The following is a 17,095-nucleotide window of genomic DNA, read 5'->3' as shown; positions in this document are numbered from 1 at the left end:
GTAAATGTTCATTTTGAACCCTACCCTCCGTAACACCTTTTATAGGAGGAGAAATATAAATATAATTAGTTGTAGAAATATATGTATGTATATATATTATATTAAATCTCGTGAATGACAAGTACTCTTCCATCTTTCAATTTAAAATTTTAGACATAGTAAATCACAAAAGAAATAGAATAATTACAGAAGAAATATATATCAAAAGAAACATTGGTAACGCAATTAATTTAATTTTAAGACAGATACCAAACTGTATGTACACATTAAATAGATTACTATATCTATTTAATGTTGTACAATAGTATTGGATAGTAGAATTAATTTAACACATTACTTTGTCGTAATATGTTTGTAGATTAGTCATCTTTTGTGGAACAGAGGTAGGAGAGTATTTACTTAGTTTATAATCTATTTGTTATCAATGGTAAAGATAACCTGGTTTCAGGAAGGTATTTCAGACCTCTTTATCTTTGAATTATTAATATTTATATTATTGACAACGATATATTATTATTAGCATTATAAAACTAATAAACAGAACACAAAATTAATTTTAAAAGATATATTTAATCAGGTATTTGCTTTTAAATTTAAAAAAAGAAATTGTGATATATATATTAAGGGTTGTATGCATAGGATGAATTTGAAAATTTGTTGTAGATACCTCTTGATCTGGTGAAAACACCGAAACGTTGTTATTGGTTTGAATAAAATAATAGAAATAAAAGTACTTTTCGAAAGAACTAATTACGAATGAAACTCATCTAGTAGACCATATAAATTTATATTTTTTTTTTTCTTTCTGTATTTCAATAATAAAAAAAAAGCATTTAAGCCATTTTTAGAAAAGCAAAATTTAAATATTAAATATTTCAAACCAACACAATCTCCCGGCCTTGTCGAATGCCATAAGCGGCCTCAATATCTCCGGCGTCAAATTCAGCAAACTGGAATTTTGTTTAATATAAAATGAGGAGGGGCGAGTACGGCCTGAAATTCGCTGAATGCCGAGGCGGAAATTCCAATAGGCGACCAGTGCCGACCGGGCAAAAACAAAAAGGAATGCCGAGAATGATGGTTAACCGATTTAATAACCATAGAACTCCGGAGCAGAAGAACGGGAGGAAGATAAATTTGATAAAATAGCATTAATAATAGAAGAAGAGGAGGGGGCAGGTATTGCGGCACTTCTTTAATAAAAGCCAACCGCCGGGCGGAATGTAGGGAACGCCGCCCGTTTAATTGCAGCATAAAGCTCGTCTTTCTCTCTCCCTTCTCCAATACTTAGGATTTAATCTCCGCCATCATTGCTAATTTTATGCACATAATATCACTTATTACTATAATATTATAACACTATATAGATGTTCATAGCCGTCAAATGCTATGTAATGAGTTCCAAACCCTATATCGCTTAGTCTAATCCTGTTACTACTGTAAGTTGGCCACTCCACGCCAATTGGACTGCTCGCAGAGAAGAGGATTTCAATGTCCTGCTGAAAAATATTCCACTTCATCATTCTATTTATTATTGACAGATAATGCCTGATGTGCACATGTAAGACGAAACAAACTATTTTCTTGCCTACGAATGAGTCAAGGCGTTCAAGATAGTTATCATCAAAACTAATTTTCATGAAAAAAAAAGTACTTAATTAATTAATAATAATAATAATAATGTTATAATAACCACCCTCCTCCTCCCCATGTTGCTAAGGCATTTCGTAAGCACTGTTTTCAGAACAACTGTTCAACAAGTAGGTGATTTTGAATTATGAGAATAGATGAGACCTCAGGACTCCAAAACCCATAGGGCTGTGCAACATTGATTCATGGCTAGTGCAACAAAAAATAATTATCTGCCTAGCCGAATTGGATCCCGGGTCCTTGGAGTTCAAAGCATTGAGCCTTACCACATTAATTAATAACATTACATCAATTTCAAAATAGCTGGACACGCTCCTGACAGGACAGATTTAACAGAAAAGGCTATCATTCCTTAATAAACACCTAATAAAACTTCTACTCATCTACTCATCATCATAAACCCTTATTTGACTTACATATATATATATATATATATTACTGTTATATTTTGTAAGAGGGTAGCTCAATGGAAAAGTACTCTGCTACTAACTCTAAAGCAAAAATAATTATTTTCTGTTTTATTGTAGAGGTGAGTCAGTCCTGTGGGTTCGAAACCCCAGCCTGTCTCCCCAACCAAATCACCTCCTTGCACAACTGTTGGTCTAGTAACACTACATAGCCTGTAGTGGTGTAGAATTGATTTTACACAATTATATTTTATAAAAAAAAAAAATAAATAAATACACTATATTTTTATTAAATTTTAATATGAATTTAATTTTTTTTAATAAGCAATAAATTATCTTCTCACCATTTAAATTTATAAAATTTAACATGATTAATAGTAAAAAAAAATAATGAAAAAACGGGAAGTTATTTATATTAATATTTTTTAGCATAATTAATCAACTTGATATGGTTACCTTCCATTTTTTTAACATGATAAATCGTAATAAAGAAAATAATTGTAAGTTATTCACATTAATACTTAATACAACCGATATCATCAATTAATTCAGCAAGTTGTATCTGTTCTCTTATATATGATATAATTAAAAAATGGGTTTGTGTCATTTTGAACATTGTTCTGATTTAGACGATCTTTGTTTGGTTTTGTAGTGAATAAAAATATGTTTAAAATGGGTTCCGACAATATTACTATTCGAGAATTCCAGAATATTATTCGAGCTTTATAGGCATCGCCGGTTTTTAGATATACTGATCAATACAATAAGGTATTGCAGAAACACTCGAAATTAAAATGAAACTTGGGAGAAAACCAAGAGCTGAGTGATGCTGGTAATAATTAACATGTTACAATAGCCCAAGATAACAAACTCTCAAGATAATTAGGCTAAGGCAGGAGTGGGGGGCCAACTTACCACTCAGGGCTGCCCCCCTAAACTGGACAACTTACTGGCTACTCTCTGCCACTACCACCTGGGGTCGCCTCTCGGCCTCCCTGCCCGACCTATATCTTAATGAAATAATATTACCAACATTTATTATGGATTAAAATAAAACGGAATAGAAGCTTGATAATGAACCATATAAATTAATATAATACTCTCTTGACAAATAACAATAAAATAAAAACTTAACCAGTGAAAGTTAAAGAGAAATATTTTTTTCTTTTTTGGTTTTGGGAATGAAGTTAACGAGCTTGAAATCCCGGACTAAATCGAAATTGGTTACAAACAGAAGGACAAGCGCCATCAGCATGTAAGATGTCAAGTTGTATTTAGATAATTTCATTTATGAAATTAATATTTCCAAAGTTTTAGTGCACATACTCAGCCTCCACTGGCTCATTACCAGTGAGGGGGGTGCACTGGAATCTCAAAGAACCCTGCTCTACCCCTGACAAGTGGGGGATAGAGTGAGCTCGGGGATCCTCAGATCGATAGTATAAATATTGTATATAAAAGTATAAATGTGCTAGAGATTATATTTATTATTTCTTTTCATGTACACAATTTGATTTTTATCCTTCTGTTTATATATATTTAGAGAGAGATTTTATTTATTTGTATGTTTTTTTTTTTCATTAACTTATTTGATGTTTTTTTTTTCACTTTGAGTAGGAATGTAATCACCATTACCTATTGGTCAACGATGGAAGATTGTTATATTTATCAATAATTAAAGTACTGGAATTAAAAAGAAAGAAAATATTCCTGGAACCACAAAGCTACTAAAGGTAAGAATATGTAGACATTGATGATAGTAACTACAAACCAAAGATAATTAAGTAATCTGTACCGATTTTAGTCATTTTTTACAGTTACTAACATTTGAGAATCTGTTATTTCAATGACCAGTGGGTCCCTTATAGACCAGTCTGTTCTCAATTTATGGATAATTAATTATAGTTTATTAATGTATTAAATGTTATTTGTATAAAATCGCTCCTTTTGTTGTCAAAATAGGAAAAATCTGAGAAAAAAAAAAAGAAAGTTTTTTTATAAACATTTTCAACACATTTTTAAACTAGATAAAATTGTCTACAATTTAACCAAACTCGTCTCTGTATATACGATGGTCTTTGAAAAACATTTTTTCAAATGTTGTCAAATATTAATGAACCTTATTGCTGTAGATTCCTCAATTAGAAAAATAGTTTGCATACCGATTTGAGTAGATCGTTCAGCATTAAATCTGCGGTTTGATTTTTTCATTCCATAAAAAAAAAAAAAAAAATAGACTAATGTCCTCTAATACTGTCATTACCTACCAACATAAAAAGAGCAAGAGAGAGAGAGAGAGATTACCCATAAACTACAAACTGTCCAACCTGAAGACGAGAGCCCGTTAATGATCCTCAACTGACCATAGCACCTCCCCACAACGGACAAGATAGACACACAGACAACAATCCCTAATTTCACGGCTATTATTCGAGCGCATGGAAATCGGACAACTCCTCCAAGGAGAGCGTGGATAAACCTTCTTTTGAGATATTTGTGTAGACGCGGACAAGGAGGATTGTCACGGGTCCTTTCGCAATTATCACAGGTTTTCTTCTTTTTTTCCTTTGGCTCCGTAGCTCGTTGAGGGATTACGGTATCCGGGTAAATGCCTAACGCTTCCCTTAGACAACGTACCTATTCAATACAATTTTTTTTCCTCATACGAAAGGTGATACTCCCTGACTTTTTTCATTTTTTTCTTTTTACGTTGCACGGTAGAAAAACGACCCAAGAAAGTGAATCCGCGGTGTGATGTCGTTTTTCCGCACGTTTAGTGACTTTTTTTGTTTTTTGGAACAACTTTTTTTTTTCTTAGCGAGGTTGCCTGTGCATAGGAGATGGCGATTGAAAGCATAATAGCAGGGTAAATAGAGACATCAAAGTAAAAAGGGAAGAGAGACATCGGATAAAGTGTGGGAACACCACAGCCGCTTTTTCTTTCCTTTTTTTTCATCGCATTTCTAAGACCAGCATCGTTCCGAACGCTAATACCTACACAGTCAGGTTACATACAATTATTTCTAATTCTAGGTTATGGAATTCCTTCAAAACTCGAGGAAATGAAACTTCATTCAATATGGTACCATTTGTGGAAGGAAAAAAAGAAACCTAAAGCTTGAATCTTCAATAAAATATAACAATTATAATTCTTATCAGCCCTGCAAAGTGGGGTGAAACGTTGGTTAACAATAAATAGTTTTCTAATAATATTTAGATACCTTTATTGACCGCCACCCAATAGAACTATCTTCCTCCAAAAAAATTGTAAATAAAACTTCAAATAAATATTATTTACTTTAAATAAAAAAATGTTTCTTCGCAAAATGTTCAAAGTACAAAAAGGTAATAATTTTCCATAACATTGACAAAATAACTATTATACTGCAATAAAAAATTAACCAATCTTTACAATAACCATAAAATTAAACTAAATCTGGCTGGGTGGATTCTGGAGGGCTCCCGAACCCACAGGGTTGACTCACATCTACAGTGAAACAGAAAATAATTACCACTGTAAATAATAATAATTCGAACCTGAGACCTTGGAGTTAGTAGCACAATGCCTCACCACAGAGCTACTCCTTCCCTCAATAACGAAAATTACAATAAAATACTAAGTGCCGAAATCACCAATATTATTTTATTATTAAATTAAAAAAAAAAAATTAGTTTGGACATGGCAAAGAAACATCAACAAGTGGATTACATGAGGATGATATCCTTTCAGTTCAGATAAGCATTTCATTGAGATGTCATCCTTCACTACCGACAGGAACATAACGTAGTCGACGAACGAGCTGAAGAGGATATTCCAAGGATATAAACTGTACAACGTGTCTTTGACAAGGATCTTCCTCGCTGTATTAGCAGTTCTCCAATTTCGATGCAATTGATTGTATTCTTTATTTGAACTACTGATTCATACGAATTAGCTCCTGTGAACCTGTGCTACACTATAAAATAAACTAAATTAACTTTTACCTAGGAAAGAAAACAAAAAAAAAAACTTAGAGCTGACATTCTAAACGGTCAATCCAATCTTAAAAATTGCATTATTCCTTATATCCTCTAAGTACTATGAAATAGGGCCTGACAATAAATACAGATTGCGTAGGAGGCATTTGAGAGGTTATTTGCAATTAAATAAGGATTCTACCGCGGCGAAGAATGTCTTCTCATATGTTTCATAACGTAGGCATAAAATTTCCATAAAAACTATAAAGTCAAAGTTCGAGGGCAACTATTTCTCTAGCTAATCGTCGCCGTTCGTGGAGATAGTCGTGAGAAAAACCGTACGAATTATACAATGTAAATTGTAGCATTCATTTTATATTAATTGACGAGTGATACAATTATTTTATTTACATCAAATATTTATTTTATATTAAACAAAAATAAATGAATGATCTACGTAGTGAGATAGAGGTCCTTGAGTAATTAAACTATTCTCTTTGTCAACCTACGGGAGAAAGAAAACTAAGAGAAAAAAAATAATAAATTCTGTTTTCATTACACAAATATATTTTATGAAATTTATTCATTTATCTTATTTATTAATTAAAATTCATTTCGATATCTTGTTAAATCTCAATAAAAATGACATATTAGGGGTATTCATTATCTTTAGTTTAACATGTAAAAGCGTGTTAAATGGAGAAATATTTCCTCCTTTATCATGTTAAAACGACATAACATACAACATGGTTGAGAGTCTGTTACTATGTCTGTTAAATGGAGAATGACGTCATGCAACAGACAAGCTGAGCTCGTCACCGTTTTGTTTGTTGTCGTGTTAGGTTACTTGCACGTAGTTTGTACATTAGCTTTAGATATTTTTAAATCTAATAAAGCAATGTATGACAATAATAATAATAATGTAATAACAAAATTAGCTTATCTTGATTCTCTTCCTCACAAGCTATAAGATCAAAAAGACACTCAATAGCCAAAAGCTTTCCCACAACTCCAACTTTTCACTCAATTTAGCCGTGTTGTAATAAATAACTTTAATAAAAATTTAGAAGTAAACAATAATATAAAGTTTAGAAAGGAAAGGTTATAAAACAAGTTGCTCAGAAAATCCGCTAGGAGCTCTTATGCATTTAACATTACTTTAAATAGGACTGCTCACAATCCTATACTTATAACATTTAACATGGTAAAACATTTTACATTTAACACAAAATAATGAATACCCCTAGTATTAAAAAAAAAAATTAATGCTTAATTCTAGAGTCATCTCACAACCTGTCAACAATAATGTAAAATGATAATTCCACTAGATATAAATTTTAAATAGATATTTTTTTTATTACATTATACATAAAAAAAATTTTAATTAACACGTCATTGCCTTGTTAATATTGCAGTATAAGAAAACTAAGAAAATTGTGTCATATCAAAGTTATCATTCAGAAAAAATCTTAAGCTTCCAAATAAATTTCAGATAGTTAAAAACATAGTTAACGTCTAAATCTAAGATATACATCAGAACCATGTCAATAATGTATTTATTACAAGAACAATGTAATTTTATTCACAATATAATTCCCACAAGAACAATAGCAAGTAATAATAAAAAAGTTGCTTATTTTGATAACACGAGGCAGATAAGGTTTCATTCCACAATGACATAAAAGCATACATCACCTCCACGTCAAATCATAATATAGGGGATTTGTTATTCGGAAACTCACCTGAAACAGAAAGAAAGAAAAACGTTAGTAAATGTTTATAAGAAATATTAATATTAACAAGAACTAATAAAATATATAATATAAATTACAACAGAATCTTATGTACAAATATGAAGCAGCATCGGTGAAAAGTGTCATATTATCCCATTGTTTGTTATATTGTCATCTTGTGGTTATGTTTTTGCACGATTTAGTAGTTTAATTTTGTCTAAATGTTTTATGGGAAATACAGAAAAATAATAGACATATGTGAAAAGTGTATACAAACTTAAATGTTTAGTTATAATATGAAGAGTAATTTGGATAACTCAAAGAAGTAAGAAAAACTGGGATAAGTCACTATAAACAAAAACAATTCAGAGTTACTTGCAGCTCAAACCCACAATACCTAATAAATTGTAGAAGTCCATAATGTACAATAAGTTCAAAGAAAATACAAAATTTTTTTTGTATTTATTTAATGATATTTACATAAAAATACATCTAGTAAATTTGATCTTTTAAAGTAAGATCACAATTATGTTGATACAGGGATGTGGTGAAATTGGGATTGTGGTGAGTACCCATTAGTACTCTAATAATATGTCTACACTAGAAGGTCTCGAGGCCATCTTCTTTTCAGACGCCTCGGAGGATTATAAGGAATGGAAGAGGGAGCAAGATTAGAAACTAGTGGGTTTGGGTGGTTAGGGGGTTTATAATGGAAGAATTGATAACTGGTTTGGTGGTCTAGTTGGTAACTAGATCGGTTACATATGGAACATTAAGGTCTTTATGGAGGTTTTTATTTATGAATAAGTAAGGAGTAAAAGAGATTTTACGAAGGATTCTGAATTGTAAGGATTGGATACGAGAGGAATTTCAAGGTTTAGTGTAGCCCCAAAGCTCAATTGCGTATATCCAGATAGGCCTTATAGTCATATAGATCAGTCTTTTGTAATCAATTGGAAGTGTATGCCGTGTGTCAAGTAAGTGCTGTAACTATCGGAATCGATGTGTAGTCTTCTGTTTTTCATTCATTCCAGATTAGTTCGTCCAGACGCAATCCAAGGTAGCAGGTCCGTTCGACAGAGGTAAAAATACAAAAGTTATAACTATTTTGACATACTCAAGTAATGACTCCAAACTCTATTGAAGCAGGTGTCCCACTGAACATCATATTGCCAATATTCACCAAGTCGTATAACCGTTTGCAATTAACGTCAGATCACAACTATAACCTCATGCAAACTTAACTATTGAAGAGTTCATAAATTGGAATGATTGCTGGAAAATTATCCGTTGCTATGCGAATTAAAAAATCATATATAACGTTACTAGGCAACGTATATTCCATACTGCGATGAACGATATCTCTGATATTGATAAAATAAATATTAGAAAAAAAAACACTCATTGAATGCGTTAATGACTTGAGAGAACGATTTCCGTGGTGAGAACGTATATCCATTAAGAATACTTGAGAGCAATTAATTTTTTCTAATTTTCCCAGGGAGTACTTGTGAGCTCTGGCCGGGCAGGCTGTAGCCCACACAGCTCCGTCAATAGTCGGCTTCATTCATCATTATTAATAACAAGATATATTTTAAACTTATATATAAAGAAAAAAGGTGCGTGCAAATTTAAAATCCGGTGTATAATAAAATAAAACACCAGTACCCGAAATTCACTTTCTTAAAAATTCAGAAATGATCTTCATACATCAGACTGAACAATCATTAGAAATATTTAAAATATTATATAGTTCCTTAAGCTGTGATATCTTGTAATTTAAAAAAAAAAAGTAAAAAATTCATTTTATTACTATAAAAAAAATTATACATCTCAACCATCAATTTTTTTTCCCCCAAATAAAGAATTCATTCCAGATATTTCTAAAATGAACTTTCTTTCAGTTATTAAGATTTCTTTCGAATTTCTCGCAAGTTAACGAAGATAAGATTTGAGCCCGTCAGAATAAAAGTGGCGAAAGTCACTTTTCAATTGATGCCAGAAATTTAATTCTTAAATTTGTAACATAAATGATATATGTGTACTTTACATATATTACATAAAAATAAAGCTTCTCACAACAAATAAAAAGTATCTAACGCCATTTTTATTCTATTATACAGGGTTCAAGAAAAAATCAGGAGACAATTTTATTTTATAAACCGAGTTATTGGTATCAACAGATTAAGAAAAAAATTAAATAAAGTTTATACACATCATGTATTTTTTTTTTACTTTAACTCGCTGAAATAATGTAATTTTCGTTCCTAATTAATTGATAGCAATATATATTAAAAAAAAAGAAAGAAAATAAATTACCTATCCACTCCTTCTTTTGACCCCTCACATTTTAATGAAATTACTTAATAATTTTTATTGGGAGAAGTTAACCGTATACGGTAGAGTGTATGAAGATAGTCTGGGTCAATAAAGGTATAAATTCCACAAAAAAATAAAAATAAAATAAAATAATTAGATTTTTAACACTATTTATTTATATCTTTATTGCTGAAATTTAATAATTCTTACTATATTTGTATACATAAATAAAACAAAATAAAAATTTAATCAATTCAGAATTTATTGCATTTAAATTTTGGAAGTGATTAATTTTCACTCCCCATGAATTTTCAAAAAAAAAAGAAAAAAAATTAACTAGTTTTATACGATCAAGAAATAAATCTTATTTTTATTTTAGTATAATGCCATATCTATCATAAGTATACTAATAATATTTACATTACTAAGGTAAGTACGTATCGATAACTTTATGTATAATAGTTTTAAGTCAATTTTAATAGAATTTTATTTCTTGTGAAGTTATGGGTCTAATTTATAATGTTAGAAGTCTAATTATTGGTTAAAGACTACTGAAGTTTTAAAGAGTTCAGCAAAAAAAAAAAAAATGTTTATTTCATATAAAACCTTTCATATAAAAGTTTTGAAAACTATATTTTGGAGCCTTAGAAGTACGTATGTTATACTAATTTAAATACATGAACGTAAAAGATATGTTAGGTATTACGCTAAGGACCGGATAAAGGTGAAGAGACAAAAGCTCAGAACCGGACCGAACAAGATGAAGTTGTGGAAAATCACCTTTAATGGCTGCACTTGCTAAACCTTAAACTAGCTTCAGCCCTAAGTTGGCTAAGCCCTTCTAATTGCTCTTAGGGTCAGCCCACTTCAGTTTTGTGGCAACCATTAACCAACATCAATAAATCAAACTCATACCTTAAATTTTCCAGTAATTGCGATATTTAATGTGTATTCTACATAAAAAATTGTATTAATTATAATAATAAATTCAGATGAAATAGTGTAGCTCAGAGAGTTATAGTCTTGAAGCCAAGCGTGAAATTGTTTATCCATTTCAGGAGAAGGTTTGAATTTAAATTATTAAAGTTTATCCTATCCAAAGAAAAGGCGCTTGTCGGTTTGTTCAAATCAGTCGATTTCAAAAATTCCAAGAAATCTAATTATTTAAAAATTTAATAATTTTCTAAGTCAATTTTTTCCTTTACTATATACATCAAGTACAGTAAATGTCTTCGAAAACAACGTACTTAACAGGCACATTAACCGAAAGTTAATTTATTTTAGAAAAATCTAAAATTTTCTCTTATGCATTTATAGCATTGTTATAACTAAATATTAATATAAACAAAAATATCACTAATACCAATATAGAAATAATAAAGATCCATTATCAAGCAATAAAAAAGGAAATAAACCAAATATTTAAGTAGATTATGCGTCACACAGGGATCTCAGAGATACGAGGTAAAATTATTAAATTAGACCAAATAGAAATCTGTCGAAAACTATATCGGGAGAACACCACGGGTCTGTTCTATAAAAATATATTTTCCCATATCTTTCAGAAATCGTGGTTTACACATGCTAACATATAGAAAAACGTCATGAAAACTTATATTATACTTAGGATGAATCTTGGAATATGCAATAACTACCTGTAAAAAAATAGGGATAATTGAAACTTTTCAATACAGAAATTAAGGCGGCAACGGGGTGCTTAAACATATTATACTTGTTCGGAATGTTCGACATACAAAATATAACGAGAAATGTTCCAAGATCTGGATACGAATCAAAATATTATTTATGATATTATATTATAAGTAGGAGGTTATGGAAAAAAAATATTATAGCAATAAATAATTGAAAACTATAAAAAAAACTGTCCAACAGAGATTTCATAGACTTTAGTTAGTTAGTATATGGCGACATGAAATAAACCAATGCTGTCCAAACAGGAAAAAAATACCGGTCTTATAGCTACCTCCCTATTTCTACTTCTACTAGGTACGTAGATACATGATTTTTTATAACGCAAGCATCAAGAATAAATTTTATATATTAATTAATTTGACTTGAGCATAATATTAACAGAATGAGTCGCGTTAGGAGTTATATTTGTCAAGAAAAATACTTTTGACACAAAAAGAAGAAGATGAAATTCAATAAAATTAATTCTGGTCTATTTTCAGACCATTGCCTCTATATTATGTTATCTGCAATGTAACAACTATATACCCCAGTAAATACTATCATACATACTTATATGAACTGAAACACTGAAAATTCCTTAACTCGAAGAAGAAAAGAAGCTGAGAAAGAGTTGATTGAACAAGGACAGAGGCGCCACGATAAATCTCCACTAACCGGAAAATGCTTTATCTCAAATTTGAGATCGAAATCACGATCCTGGCTAATACCTCGCCCGAGAACATTTACACTTTACAAGGATTAGCTCTCGATATTATCATTTTTATCTGCGAATGCGGTACGCAATCTCTCACGGCTCCAGTTACTAACTACATGGCGGAAAGATAATAATAGAATGTGTTTTCCAGCTGAGTAAAGAGTTCTAACAATACATGAGTATATATCTATGGAGCGCAGGACCCCGCTTATCCGTCCAAGTCGGGATGGAGACATTGAAGGTAAAGCGAGAGATTCGGTTAATCTGAAATATGTTGCACCAATTTACGAAAAAGTAAAAACTTTTGACAAAATCGAAATAAGATAGGGAAACAATTAAACAACTATACAGTCGTCTGTAAGGTTTATTTTCTGAGCTTAATATTTTATCAAAAAATATTTACTTGCATTTAAGACAGGTTATCAGAAGACCAGTTAACTATATTTACATAAGTATATCGGATCATTTCATCACAACTTCAACAAAAGTACTTAAACACTTTCTAGAAAGCCTAGGAACAACCCCTAAGGATCTGCAAATGATACGACATGTCAATAGAGAATAATTTTTAACAAATACCACAAATGAAAAATATTTGGTATTACTATATGATAGTAATAAGACACAATACATTTTTTCATATTTAATATACAGCGGAGCGAAAAGTAATTCCATGAAACATTTTTTGACTGCAAAATACATGGTTATTATCCATTTTTGAGATAACTGAAAGTTTACTATTGCTAAAGTTTAAAATTCCATTGAAATTTAGTATTTTTTTTTCAGCTCTTAGAATACACTCATAGACAGTAATTTTTTCGAACTCAAAAATAACAGTTTTCTGTCAACTATGTTTTTAAATTTTTTTAGTAAACAAAGTAGACCCATGTTTATATATATGGTAAAAAGTGTTCTGATCCATAGAATAATTCCGCAGTTCATTGTAACAAACCAAGTCTTATTTTAACGTTTGGATGAGGAGCCAAATTTAGATCATAATTATGATGGCCACTTTAAAAAAAAGTTTTAAAAATCGACAGCAAATTAAGAAAGAATCACATAAATTTTGATTATTGTTGTTGCTTAAGGCGTAAAACCCTCTGGTCATCAACGCCTAAAAGTTTGATTACGTTAAAAGTAAAATTAATAATAAATAAATTTAAAAAAATTAAAATCGAGTTATAATTTAGAAAGAAGGCGATGTACTTTTAAAAATTCAAACACTACTGTAATTTTAGCTTCCTCATCTGTGAGAGCTTCTGATAAATTTGGGATCATTTTGTTTTGACTTATTATTTTTTTCTTACTTTATTAAATATATTGTACATGTTTTACAACTAACACTTAAACTTAAATCTATATTTCATTATAACGTTTACTAGTGCTGAATTACCTCAGTACAGTTAGTTTCCATTTTGGCTGTTAGAGTGTGACAGGAGATAAAGCAAAACATTGACCATCTAAACATGAAATGCAATTTGAGAGATTTAAAAATTCGTATATTATTTTCTGACAACTAAAAAATACTATTAATTTATCATTTTTTTACAGTATTATAAATTATACATTAAATTAGTCAAGAAATTGGTAAGGATAAAGGAAGAAGATAACGAAACCCTGAAGAGAAGTGAAGAAGGTAAGGAGGCAAATAGGAACCATAAAGGAGGTAAGAAGGAAAAAGAAAAAAGAAAAAGAGGTGAGTAAAAGATTAGCGAAGCAAAGAACTGTAAAAGTAAATGAGGTGGCGGTAATTAGAACCGAAATGGTACATTAACTGTCCTCTGTTCCGCTGTACCTTCAGCCCGTTCCGGATCGCCGAGAAATGTATGGGAGGATAATCACTGTCCGCGCTAGATAGGTATCGCCGTGTCAGTCTGAATTATGACCAGGGACATTAGGCAGGGTATAACAATAGTAAACATAAGTGAAACGGAAATATAACTTACTAATACCATCTAGTGATACAATAACCACAATTAATTTACATTTATTGTAATATAAGATCAAGAAGTAGAAAAAATAAGAAAATAAAATAAAATTCAGGAGCATTGGGTGTATCACACTGTTATGCCTAATGTTATATGTATTATTTTAAATCAATAATGTTTTAATTTTCCACCCTTCGGTTTGTTTAACCAAAATGGAAAATAAAGAAATTTGTAAAATGTAATTAGTATCAAGAGAATTGTATAGTAGAAGGGGGTATCCCAAAATAATATAGGAAATATTGTACAGTGTTGTTATGTGTTCATGTTATGGCTATTTTAATGATTTTCGAAATATAAAATTAATACTGAGATGACGGAAAGTATGAACAAAAAATTTTTATTTTTCAGTTATCCCAACCACAACCAAAATAAGTTCTATATTTATCAGTTTTGTTATTGTTACTCTAAAATTTTATTATATTTTCATTTTTCTTTTAAATCACTTTCTTTTTTTCCCCCCATTATAAGTCAATTATTTATTTTGTTAAATTCATAAATGTCATTGTTTTTATTATAAACTTTACTTTTATATTTTATCAAGAATTTTTTTTTTATTTATAGGTTTATAGTTAGGAGTGTCTTTTGTATGAGACTATAACCTCCCCTCCTCCCATAATGAATTATTAAAAAAAAAATTAAATGAATTACTTATCGGTGTGTTATAAATCGGAGCTCACTGTGTACATGAGGTTCAAATTGGGATGAGCTTTAACTAAGGGTTCTCTTGAACCACTTGAACTGAACTCGAACCACCACAGGTACGGATAACTAACATCGAAGCAAAGAGCAGTCAACAAATGCCCAAGGCCACTCATACAAAGCCGAGAGTAATTTATAAAGGCCTTATGCCAAGTTGCTCGGGTCACGACATTAATAAATTCCTAATGAGATACAGTACCTATGACTTAACAACACATAACCTGATGGCTTTATACTCGATTCTGAATAGAGCAAAAGGAAGATCGAGCGAAGGAATGGTGCAATTGATGCGGGTAATTTATAATATAGTTTCTCCACCTGCGACTAAAATTAATGGCCAAGAATTAGAAAAGGTAAATTCGAGGCATAAAAACATTGGGAGAGGATACAGATAAAACGAATTGATCCTATATTAGAAGCTTACTGGATGGAAATAAGGAAGATAAAGCAGATCGCCGAGGTGACTGGCATGCGGCCCAACAAGCCCTTCAATTTATGGACAATCATTTATTCAAACGGTTAAAGACAAATTGGCTATAATTATCTAATTTACACAAACCATTAGTTTAATCGGAATTATATGCAATATTTTTTCTTAACGCCTCCCTAGCTCTAGTTTAGAAAACAAAACATCCAATTCCAGATCAACAAAATTTTTTATAATTAAACAAAAAAAAAATAAAGAAAAGGGATTTGCATTTTCGGACAAGCTGGGCCCTGTTTCATTATGAAAGCTAATAGTATTGGTTCAAAATACAAGTATAGAAACAACGTATATTTTTCTATATCAGGGAGAATTATTAGTGATATTACAGGAGTTAAAAAGTACTAAAGTACAAGTTACTATTGTAAAGGTCAGTGTAATTGTAGTAATTTAAATCGACAAGACTAATAGTATTAGTTTGTATTTTATAATGAAACAGGGCCCAGGTTGAAAAATAGTCGAAATACGACCATTGGAATGGTACAGCAGAGTAAGTAAATTAGTGGCATTAAACGTTGACTGACTTTTTGCTATTGTGTACCTTTAATGACCGCCACGCTACAAGTATAAAAATTTTTAATTGCATGGCGGAAACAAAACAGTTTACTTAAATTTATATTTTGCTCTTCACCACTTATTGTTCATTTTATGGAGTCATCCTGTCGACTAAAAGGAACCAATAAATGAGTTCAATTAATAAAAATAACTATTATGACATGAAATAAATAATCAGACTGAATTATTAAGGACTTGGATATTTTCTTCTTAAAAACATTAGCTTTCTAACGGTATATAATACTTCTATATTACTAATCCCATTTGCGGTTTTATGTGTTTTCAAACTATAAAAAATATTTAACTTTTATTTCCTTTTCAGTTAAATATGATATCCATTTGTAGCTCTTATTTTTCTATTATACATAACTAATGAAAATGTTAGATAGTTCATAAATGAAAACAAACCAAATCAAATGTAGATAATTAAGAGCGGTTCCCAAACTATCTTCGTAGCAACGTTGCAAGGTATAATAAGCCAATATAATAAGAAAAAACGTAAAAAGTAAATGCTGGATTTTACTGTATATTTATTATTATTATTTTTTTTTGGAAAATTTTGAGAAAGTCGCATTGTCTTACAGCAGCCCTGGCCAACACTTGGACACCCCAAGGTGCCGCGGATTCCACTTCGAGAACCGCTGTTTAGAAAATAAGTAATTTAAGCATTCGTAAACTATGTCAATGAACATGACAATCACCTAATATTGCAACCAGAAACCACTTGATTGTACGTTGATTTTTCTGTGTTAAATATACGTGGATGCTTAATTTTCCTCTCAAGAGATGTAGGAGTATTATTCTTACGATTAAAAAAGTTATTATAAAAATAAATTCCCTTAATGGAGGAAAAATCTGGGGGTCAAGCGTGATACATACTAAATCACCTCCATGCA

The 17,095-nt window shown here is 30.6% G+C and overlaps 1 protein-coding gene and 1 long non-coding RNA gene across 5 annotated transcripts in view; both read right to left on the bottom strand.

Moving 5' to 3' along the window:
• Nucleotides 1-17,095, bottom strand: part of exd (extradenticle) — a 570,859-nt gene that overhangs the window by 310,969 nt on the left and 242,795 nt on the right. The window lies entirely within an intron of this gene.
• On the bottom strand, nucleotides 7,555-9,035 carry LOC136795498 (uncharacterized). The gene is made up of 2 exons (XR_010843129.1): nucleotides 8,865-9,035; nucleotides 7,555-7,756 (listed from the first exon to the last, which is right to left on the bottom strand). It is a non-coding gene; the product is annotated as an uncharacterized lncRNA (long non-coding RNA).

Source organism: Halyomorpha halys, unplaced genomic scaffold (genome assembly GCF_000696795.3).
Source record: "Halyomorpha halys isolate HHAL.00 unplaced genomic scaffold, Hhal_1.1 Scaffold918.1, whole genome shotgun sequence".
Lineage (NCBI taxonomy): Eukaryota > Metazoa > Arthropoda > Insecta > Hemiptera > Pentatomidae > Halyomorpha > Halyomorpha halys.
This window is presented reverse-complemented; position numbering and strand designations above follow the sequence as displayed.